Below are 11286 nucleotides of genomic sequence, written 5' to 3'. Positions count from 1 at the left end.
TGAATTCTAAAGCAATAAATAGTCATAGTTGTCATTGACAGTTGCAAGGAAAAGTCTAAATATAGTCAGTGGTAGAATAATACAAACACAACTCCAAGGCTTAGAAGAAATTTTCTTTCAATCCAAATAACATGACTGGAGACAGAAGACTGATTTGACCAAAGACAAAAAGATCAATATAACAATTATTTTAGTATTTCTCTTTCCCATTCCAATAAGAGATATACAGGGGATATGAAATTCATTCAGAAATAAATTAAGAATCAAGACAGTGTGAAATAAATTATTTTTTCCATTCCTTCACAATCTTTCCCAGAGTCTTTCCCAGAGTATTACTTTAGAAAGTAACAATATGTCTGAAAATGTTTTTCTACCTAGTTAGTCTTAAAGGGCATTCCCCTTGTGTGCTTTCTGTCAAATTGCTCATTCCACTTGCCTTTGAAATAGATGACATTCACCAGGACGAGCTTAATCAGAGGACAGACTGTCCCAGCCCCCAGTATCTCTGATATCTTACCTATAAAGAGTATGAGAGAAAGTTACTGCTATTGGGGGAGAATAAACTTTTCCTTTACAAAACTTCTCTCAATATCAAGCAAAGGCTGGAATCCTGCCCTTCTGCCCCCTGAGCACTCGGGGGATGATGTTTCATGCTGGGCACACACGCAGTGTAGTGCTTGTCCTCAAACAACGATCTTGAAGCAGAGACCTACACTGGGTTTAAGCATTTTTCAGAAATCACCATTTCATAAGCCCAAGAAAAATATCAGATGGGCATTGGGGCTTCCGTGATGGGTGATGGCTCAGACAGTAAAGAGTCTGCCTGCAATGCAGGAGATCGAGGTTCGATCCCTGGGTTGGGAATATCCCCTGGAGAAGGAAATGGCAACCCACCCCAGTGTTCTTGCCTAGAGAATCCCATGGACAGAGAACTGGCCTGAAAACCCAGCAAACATATCCACACAGGCCACTGGAAGTGCCGTGGGATCACATGCGGGCAGTCTCGGCTGTCTCCCTCACAACGGCACCGCCCCCAAAAAGACAAGCTCTCACCTTCCGTCTTCTCCATCGTCCCGTCGTCTATGTGTTTCCTGCATTCTTCGGTGTCTTCAGCAAAGGACCTCCAGGTCAGCCTGATAGAACTTCTGGCAGGATTCCTTAAAAGCATACAAATGAATTCCAAGTGTAGCCATATTCTACTTGGCAAGGTTTCCTCAAAGTGTGAAACATTTTTTTCTTAACATGTTTCTGGCATAAATGCTTGCACAGGGCAATCTATACTTTAAGACTCATTTGTGCAATTAATAAAAATGTATAGACCACTGACACCGTGCCACGTGTGGACACCAGGGTGAAGACAGGACATTGGACCCGAGGTGGCTCACAGTCTGCTGAGAAACACACACACACAGAAGCTGCAGGCTGTTCTGAGAACACGGACGGCAGCAGCTATGCATGAAACAGCCCATAAACGTTCCTGTTAGACATGTAACTCCATGTTGACCTTCTGTTTGATTTTACCTCCTCCACTAGGTGGCCTAATCATGTTTTACTCATTTCTGTACCACCAACACCAACCAGAGGGTCTGAAACATCCTCATGGAATGATTGGGAGGCTTGAACTAGGCTATCAAAGTCTTGTAGGTCTTCCAGGAGTCGAATCTATGTGTGTGTGTCTGTGTGTCTGTGTGTGTCTGTGTGCATGCATGCACACTCGCGGGGCATGTGGGAGGCGTGCGTGCATGTGTGTATGCATGTCTGTGTCTGTGTGCATGTGTGTCTGTGTGTAGGGAATTAGGGGGAAAAGTAACAAGGGATGAGTCATGAAATGTAAGTTGGAGTCAAATCAGGAAGGGCATTATATGTAACACATTAAAATTCACAGATAACTCACCTCATGAAAACTTGTTTTCTGATATCATGTGCCTGGCAATTGGCTCCCATCCTTTGCCCATCTCCTGTCCTCAAACATTTTAGCTTCTACAGAGGAAAGAAGATGTAGAGAGAAGAACCCAAGTGACCGTGAAAAGTGGAGAATGATCCCCTGTGTCCTCAATATTCCCCAATTACAATATTCAAAGATCTGGCTCATATTCAAAAATGAGCATCCATTAACCAGAAGATTCCTGGAATCACAAGTGCTTATCCTAGAAAACCTAACTAGCTGAAGGACTCAGAATCATCTCCAAGGACACTGAAGCCCAGAGCAGGCAATCTGCAGTGGGCAGCACCCAACAGCAGCCAGGACTAGGTTATAGTTGCATCTTACAGAATAATCCTTGGAGCTGCCAACTGGTAAGATGGCCAGACTTACCCTGATCATTTCATTAATCTTAAAACAGCATCCCGCTGCTTATCGTTTGGCACAGTTGTTTGATTCTCACTTATTGAATAATGGCAGGCCTCTACTGGACTAGGGAACTTTGGAATCACACGCTGCAGTAAATAGGAAATACTCAGATACAAAATCTTATCTTTTAGGGACAGATTTTAATTTTAGAAAGACTATTCTATCAGTAGTGTAGAAGGACCAGATTGGACTTGGAGAGATCAGTTAGAAAACAATTAAAAAAACAGTGCAGAAGGTGTGAGAACCTGGACACCAGCAATGCCGATGGTGATTCAGAAGAGGGGCAAATTTAAGAGACCTCGAGGGCAGCTCCACAGAAAGTGCCCGGCAGAGACGAGACAGGGTTAGGGGCTGTGCTCACTGAGATGGGGATGGGGGAAGGCAGGTGTGGGTGCAGGAGGATGGAGAAGTTGAAACTAACATCTGGGAGCATGAGAGATCAGAAACAATCATTTTTAAAGGACACAATTCAGAGGCAATCACAAAATTCTCAATTTACAGAAGTATAATTCTAAGCACATTTTCAAGGCAGTACAGCTATTCTTTATTTCTGCCCTTCCGTAATTTCTGTTTTATTTTCAGTTTCTATTTCATCAAAGTGGGAGCACTGCTTACTGGCAGGAAATCACATGTCTTTTCCCAAACAGTCTGTTGGCAGTTGTGAGCAGGCTCTGTGGAACGGGCGTGCTCACCTCCCTGAGGAGTGACTGCAAACCTCTGTGGACATCTCCACCTTCATTCAGACAAAGTGCCTGGTGATAGAAGACAAGAACACCGACTTATAACATGCCATCTTCTCCTTCAAAGAGCTCTTCCCAAACAAATGTCTGTGCTGAAAATCACAAAGGATCCTATTTTAAAAGAAGTTTGGTTTGACCATCTAGCACAGAGTTACTCAACCTGGAAATACAGACGTTTGGGGCCACAAAGCTGGTGTTTCAGCGGAAAAGAATCCGCCTGCCAATGCAGGAGACATAGGAGACGCGGGTTTGATCCCCAGGTCAGGAAGATCCCCTGGAGGAGGAAATGGCAACCCACTCCTGTATTCTTGCCTAGGAAATCCCATGGACAGAAATCCCAAGGTAGGGTACAGTCCACGGGGTCTCAAGAGTTGGACACGACTCAGGGACTAAACCACCACCACGACTTCGCTCTGAGGCGGCCCTGCACGCAACAGAATATTAAGCTGCATTTCTGGCCTCTGTCCACTAGATGTCAGCAGCACCTCTCGGGTATGACAACCAAGTGTCCGGATCTTGTCAACTGTCCGGGGTGCAAAATCGCCCCCAGGTGGACCGACGGCCCTGCTGCAGCAGGCGTATCCATTCCAGGAAGGCAGCACGCAGTCACTCAGGAGGGAGACTGAACAGAACAAAGAGATATATGGAATAACCTCCACAATACAGGAATGAGCAGAAATAGACATGGAAATGTTTCATTTCCGACTCATTAGAAAAGACCCCGATGCTGGGAAAGATTGAAGGCGGGAGGAGAAGGGGACGACAGAGGATGAAATGGTTGGATGGCATCACCAACGCGATGGACATGAGTTTGAGCAGGCTCCAGGAGTTGGTGATGGACAGGGAAGCCTGGCGTGCTGCAGTCCACGGGGTCGCAAAGAGTTGGACACGACTGAGCAACTGAATTGAACTGATATATGTGGCTGACCTATAGTGTGTATATATATCTATATAGAGAGATAGAGAGATTATATCTAAAAATTGCAGAAGACATAAGTCCCCATATGTGTTGCACTTTTTCCACTTATGCATAACCTTATACTAGAAACAACACATTAAACAAAATGTTCATTTACACAGCTGCATTTTCATTTGAAATATAACATTAGCAAAAGTTTAAAATAGAACAAAATTGAAATATCAAGAACCTCAGATATGCAGATGACACCACCCTTATGGCAGAAAGCAAAGAGGAACTAAACAGCCTCTTGATAAAAGTGAAAGAGGAGAGTGAAAAAGTTGGCTTAAAGCTCAACATCCAGAAAACTAAGATCATGGCATCTGGTCCCATCACTTCACAGCAAATAGATGGGGAGACAGTGGAAATAGTGACAGACTTCATTTTTGGGGGCTCCAAAAATCACTGCAGATGGTGACTGCAGCCATGAAATTGAAAGATGCTTACTCCTTGGAAGAAAAGTTGTGACCAACCTAGACAGCATATTAAAAAGCAGAGACATTACTTTGCCAACAAAGGTCCATCTAGTCAAAGCTATGGTTTTTCCAGTAGTCACACGTGGATGTGAGAGTTGGACTATAAAGAAAGCTGAGTGCCGAAGAACTGATACTTTTGAACTGTGGTGTTGGAGAAGACTCTTGAGAGTTCCTCAGACTGCAAGGAGATCCAATCAGTCCATCCTAAAGGAAATCAGTCCTGAATATTCATTGGAAGGACTGATGCTAAAGCTGAAACTCCAATCCTTTGGCCACCTGATGCGAAGAACTGCCTCATTTGAAAAGACCCTGATGCTGGGAAAGGTTGAGGGCAGGAGGAGAAGGGATTGACAGAGGATGAGATGGTTGGATGGCATCACCGATTCAATGGACATGAATTTGAGTAAACTCCAACATTTGGTGATGGACAGGGAGGCCTGGAGTGCTGCAGTCCATGGGGTCACAAAGAGTCGGACATGACCTGAGTGACTGAACTGAACTGGCCAAGAAAATAAACATGTTGTCCAGGCCTGTTTGCCAGGTTCTTTTATAAATCAGAGACGGGGAGAAGGTGAGGAAACAAAGTAAAAAGACTATTCAATCCTTGCAAATGTCCCCTAGAATGGCAAGCCTCAGGCAAGGGAATGTGTTAGTTTCACTTCCTAATAGTCCTTTATGAGTGGACAGCTCACGCTATCTCCCTGAAGTCGGCCATTTTGCATGTTCATTATAACAAAAAAAGGTTAAAGTCACAGAAGCAGATCCAATGTAAATTTAAAATTAAGCCTTCCTGGTTACAACCCCCCCTCAATGTGCATCCCGTAGTCTTGTGGGAGAAGCGGGATGTCTTGCTTGTCAGACGGGCCTTCCCGGGAGTGCCTGCCGTCAGTGCCACTCTTTTCAAATGTTGAGACTCGCCTTCCCTTATTCCCCTTGGAAAAGTACCTACTTTACACCTGTAGACTTAGAAATACTTCAGAGGTAAGAGGCAGCATCTCAATGTAAGAAATTTAGCGCTTTTCTATGCATGGGAAGATGCCAGAGTCAGGGTTCATTGAATCTATTTTATATATCTTAGCTATCTGGGGCCTGTAATCCTGCATTCTCAGAGTTCCCTCAAGTTTCACCACAGGGAGTGGCTGGAGTGGCTGCAGTCTAATGACTGCCAGGTGGCAGGCATTCCCCTTTCTCAGGGCACACTGGCTCACACTGAAGAGCTGCAATTGCTGATTCCATTTCTCAGGTCTTCCCCTCTCGGTCATGAATGACATTGTTGGGAAACATTTCAAGATCAATGTTTGTCCCATGCCAATGGGAGGTTCATCCCAGTTCAGTCAAAAAATTCTTGATATATCACTCCAGGTGTTAAGATTTGGACCAGGCCCCATCAATAATTAAAATTCTCTGGATTCTGTCCAACTGTAATCCAGGAGACATTTTCCCTTCTTGTTTCTTCTCATATCTAGAATCACACTATTACAATTATTTCTTCAAATATTTTTAGTCATATTAACTTGGTGGGAGCTCTGATGAACACATTGGTTACTCTAAGAGACAACAATCTAACAAATTAGACAGGATATAAGTACTGCAGCATGGCGTGACTGACATAATGCATCACACAGGCACAAAGCGCACTCTGAAAACAAAGAACAAATTTAACCGATGATTAGTATAACTAGTTATAGTCCAGTATAATAATACAGTGACCAAAGGAGCCATAACGGATTTGATGAGCGACCTGCGGTTTCACGGTACTGGCCGTGCACACTTATGCACGGATTAATCTTTGAGAGAAGCACATGTTACTAGTAGAGACCAGGTAGAGAAAAAAAGATAAATGTTCCAAAAAGCATAGTCTACCAAACTATTTAATGCAAGTCATAATTAATTGAAGGCGAAGTTTTTTTCTTACACATGGAAAACACAGATTTAAACCAGTAATCCTTTGAGATACAGACCATAAAAATTACAACCATATTTACCAGTTTAATCAGTTCTATGTAACTAATCCCTTTTGTTAGCAGCTTTATGAAGACATCAGGTTTCTCACTAGAATCCTTCAATTTTTTTTTACTCAATTCAGTATTATTTTCTGAAAATCAGAAACTTGTATTTATCTGAAAACCCTTTAATAAATTTTCTTAAAGAGGATTCATTATTCCATGTTTTTTTAAGGCTGAGTAGGCCTCCAGTGTAGAGGTGTACGATTCTATCTTCATTTTTCTGCTGCTGCAGGTTTTGGTCAATCCAGTGTCTTGGCTATTATACACTGTGCTGCCCTGCAAGCCGGGGTGCATGTCGTTGGGTCCACAAGGGCCTCACAGTGGACAGTGTAAAACGCCCATTGTGGTGACCTGACAAACAAGGTATGAAGTCACAGTGGCCACATTGCCCTGGTGAGCATCCTGTTCTTTCTTTAAGGCTGATATCCTGTTTTTCCCTGCTGGTGCCAGACATGACCACTGCCTGTGAGACCCATGATCACAAGACCCCAGCTGAAGATAAACTAAGCAGGGCTGGCTGTAAAGGCTGAGCACTGGTTTCTCTCTAAAGCCAGTCACTTTCTTTCTTCCTATAATAAATCTTTCTCGGCCTGACTGCCTGGCTCACTCTCTTCTTCTCCATGCTCACCTTACACACGTGTCATTTTGAATTCTGATATTCTCTGGATCTAAACCCAGCAGAGGGATTGCCAGATAATATGGTACCTCAGTTTTTAGTTTTTTAAGAAACCTCCATGCTGTTTTCCAGAGTTCCTGCACCCATTCATACGCCTACCCAGAGAAAAGGAGGATTCCTCTTATCCTATGCCCTCTGTGAAGGAGTCTTTGGGCCTAAAAAGGCCCTTGCTGAATCATCTAACTTTGGAGAAAACAAAACAGAACTTTAGGTCCCTCCCTGGTGCTCCAGGCCAGTTGTATCTATCTGGGACTTATCACTCCCTGTCCAGAAACCTTCCACCCTCTACACCTGCTCCGAAGACTTATCATCCCCTGCCCAACTACAAATGCCATCTCAACTAAAGAATACCCAAAACATCCTGCTTGATTAACATTTCCCTTATCGCTTCCACAAACCTCCCTATAAATATGGAGCCTCCCTGATCCCTCTCGGCACTCAGCCTGGTCATTAGGCCGACTGTCGCCCCTCCTTGCCTGAATAAAGGTAACCTACTTTAGGTTGAGGTCGTCTCTCCTTTTCTGCCTTGGCCCGAACTATACCTTACAGTCTGCAGGATTTATTCTTTGTAGATCTTTTTGGTGCTGGCGAATGTGACCAGTGTGAGCTGATTCTTCATGATCGTTTTGGTTTGCATTGATTTAATAGTGAATGAGGTAGAGTATTTTTCCAGATACTTTCGAAAATCACCCATCATGAATACCATTTACCTCTTGAAACTGGCCTCCTGGAAGTTGCCATGCTCTGAACTGTCTTCCAACGCTTTACCCGGGACATGACTTGAGAGCATGCGTCACTGACAGTCCTGGAGGGCTTCAGAGTAAGAGGAGCCCATCGGCACGGATTTTTAAGTTTTTGTTACACGAAGCGGCCACAAGGCGGCAGCGTTTCTTCACGCCCGATTCTGTTTCCTTGGGCGAGTACAGTTTGGGGAAACTTCTGTTCCTAGATTGCCAATGAGACAGGAATATTCCAGAAGAAACACTCAAGGCTTGTGTCACATTACTTCATCCCCCTTACCTTGATCCCCGAGACACATCCCAATTCCTGCAACACTATCCTATGGAGGATGCTAGCATCTGTAGGTTCGGTTAAGTTCAGTCACTCAGTTGTGGAGGACAATGTGACCCCATGGACTGCAGCATGCCAGGCTTCCCCATCCATCACCAACTCCCAGAGCTTGCTCAAACTCATGTCCATCGAGTCAGAGATACCATCCAATCATCTCATCCTCTGTCGTCCCCTTCTCCTCCTGCCTTCAATCTTCCCCAGCATCAGAGTCTTTTCCAATGAGTCAGTTCTTCACATCTGGTGGCCAAAGGACTGGAACTTGAGCTTCAGCATCAGTCCTTCCAATGAATATTCAGGTCCGACCTCCTTTAGGATGGACTGGTTGGATCTCCTTGCAGTCCAAAGGATTCTCAAGAGTCTTCTCCAACACCACAGTTCAAAAGCATCAATTCTTCAGTGCTCTGCTTTCTTTATGGTCCAACTCTCACAACCATACCTGACTACTGTAAAAACCATAGCTTAAACTAGACAGATTTTTGTCACCAAAGTAATGTCTCTGCTTTTTAATATGCTGCCTAGGTTGGTCACAGATTTTCTTCCAAGGAAGGAAGTCACCATCTGCATTGATTTTGGAGCCCAAGAGAATAAAGTATGTCACTGTTTGCATTGTGTCCCCATTTATTTGCCATGAAGTGATGGGACTGGATGCCATGATCTTACTTTTGTGAATGTTGAGTTTTAAGCCAGCTTTTCACTCTCCTCTTTCACTTTCATCAAGAAGCTTCTCAGTTCTTTGCTTTCTGCCATAAGGATGGTGTCATCTGCATATCTGAGGTTATTGATATTTCTCCCAGAAATCTTGATTCCAGCTTGTGCTTCATCCAGCCCAGCATTTCCCATGATGTACTCTGCATATAAGTTAAATAAGCAGGGTGACAATATACAGCCTTGACGTACTCCTTTCCCTCTTTGGAACTAGTCTGTTGTTCCATGTCCAGTTCTAACTGTTGCTTCCTGACCTGCATACAGATTTCTCAGGAGGCAGATCAGGTGGTCTGGTATTTCCATCTCTGAAGAATTTTTCAGTTTGTTGTGTTCCACACAGTCAAAGGCTTTGGCATAATCAATAAAGCAGAAGTCGATGTTTTTCTGGAACTCTCTTGCTTTTGCTAAGATCCAGCAGATGTTGACAATTTGATCTCTGGTTTCTCTGCCTTTTCTAAATCCAGCTTGAACATTTGGAAGTTCTCAGTTCACATACTGTTGAAGCCTCACTTGGAGAATTTTTAGCATTCTTTGCTAGCATGTGAGATGAGTGCAATTGTGTGGTAGTTTGAACATTCTTTGGCATTGTCTTTCTTTTGGATTGGAATGAAAGCTGACCTTTTCCAGTCCTGTGGCCACCGTTGAGTTTTCCAAATTTGCTGGCATATTGAATGCAGCACTTTAACAGCAGCATCTTTTAAAAAGGATTAGAAATAGCTGAGCTGGAATTCCATCACCTCCACTCACTGTGTTCCTAGCGATGCTTCCTAAGGCCCACTTGACTTCAGACTCCAGGATTTCTGGCTCTAGGTGAGTGATCACACCATCATGATTATCTGGGTCATGAAAATCTTTTTTGTATAGTTCTTCTGTGTATTCTTGTCACCTTCTTAATATCTTCTGCTTCTGTTAGGTCCCTACCATTTCTGTCCTTTATTGAGCCCATCTTTGCATGAAATGTTCCCTTGGTATATCTAATTTTCTTAAAGAGATCTCTAGTCTTTCCCATTCTATTGTTTTCCTCTATTTCTTTGCATTGATCCCTGAGGAAGGCTTTCTTATCTCTCTTTGCTATTCTTTGGAACTCTGCATTCACATGGGTATATCTTCTCTATTCTCCTTTGCCTTTTGCTTCTCTTCTTTTCTCAGCTATTTGTAAAGCCTCTAAGACGACCATTTTTCCCTTTTGCATTTCTTTTTCTTGGAGATGGTCTTGGTCACTGCCTCCTGTACAATGTCAGGAACCTCTGTCCACAGTTATTCCAGCACTCTATCAGATCTAGTCCCTTGAATCTATTTGTCACTTCCACTGTATAATCGTAAGGGATCTGATTGAGCTCATAGCTGAATGGTCTAGTGGTTTTCCCTACTTTCTTCAATTTAAGTCTGAATTTTGCAATAAGGAGGGGGTGGGTTTTAGAAAAGGCAGAGGAACCAGAGATCAAATTGCCAACATCCACTGGATCATGGGAAAAGCAAGAGAGTTCCAGAAAAACATCTATTTCTGCCCTATTGACTATGCCAAAGCCTTTGACTGTGTGGATCACAATAAACTGTGGAAAATTCTGAAAGAGATGGGAATACCAGACCACCTGACCTGCCTCTTGAGAAATCTGGATGCAGGTCAGGAAGCAACAGTTAGAACTGGACATGGAACAACAGACTGATTCCAAATAGGAAAAGGAGTATGTCAAGGCTGTATATTGTCACCCTGCTTATTTAACTTATATGCAGAGTACATCATGAGAAACGCTGGACTGGAAGAAACACAAGCTGGAATCAAGATTTCTGGGAGAAATATCAATAACCTCAGAAATGCAGATGACACCACTCTTATGGCAGAAAGTGAAGAGGAACTAAAAAGCCTCTTGATGAAAGTGAAAATGGAGATTGAAAACGTTGGCTTAAAGTGCAACATTCAGAAAACGAACATCATGGGATCCGGTCCCATCACTTCATAGGAAATAGATGGGGAAACAGTGTCAGACTTTATTTTTTGGGATCCAAAATCACTGTAGATGGTGACTGCAGCCATGAAATTAAAAGACGCTTACTCCTTGGAAGGAAAGTTATGACCAACCTAGATAGCATATTCAAAAGCAGAGACATTACTTTGCCAACAAAGGTCCATCTAGTCAAGGCTATGGTTTTTCCTGTGGTCATGTATGGATGTGAGAGTTAGACTGTGAAGAAGGCTGAGCGCCGAAGAATTGATGCTTTTGAACTGTGGTGTTGGAGAAGACTCTTGAGAGTCCCTTGGACTGCAAGGAGATCCAACCAGTCCATTCTGAAGGAGATCAGCCC

At 43.4% G+C, this 11286-nt stretch overlaps 1 long non-coding RNA gene across 1 annotated transcript; it reads right to left on the bottom strand.

Annotated features, from left to right (window-relative positions):
• Positions 1–1004: 1004 nt before the first annotated feature.
• LOC102398110 lies at positions 1005–3337 on the bottom strand. Its single transcript, XR_003106216.3, has 3 exons — positions 2966–3337; positions 1895–1980; positions 1005–1157 (listed from the first exon to the last, which is right to left on the bottom strand). It is a non-coding gene; the product is annotated as an uncharacterized LOC102398110 (long non-coding RNA).
• Between the last annotated feature and the right edge of the window lie 7949 nt (positions 3338–11286).

The sequence above is a fragment of the Bubalus bubalis genome, chromosome 23 (genome assembly GCF_019923935.1).
Source record: "Bubalus bubalis isolate 160015118507 breed Murrah chromosome 23, NDDB_SH_1, whole genome shotgun sequence".
NCBI classification, from domain to species: Eukaryota; Metazoa; Chordata; class Mammalia; order Artiodactyla; family Bovidae; genus Bubalus; species Bubalus bubalis.
Note: the sequence above shows the minus strand (reverse complement) of the source record. Positions and strands in the feature narration are given on the sequence as shown.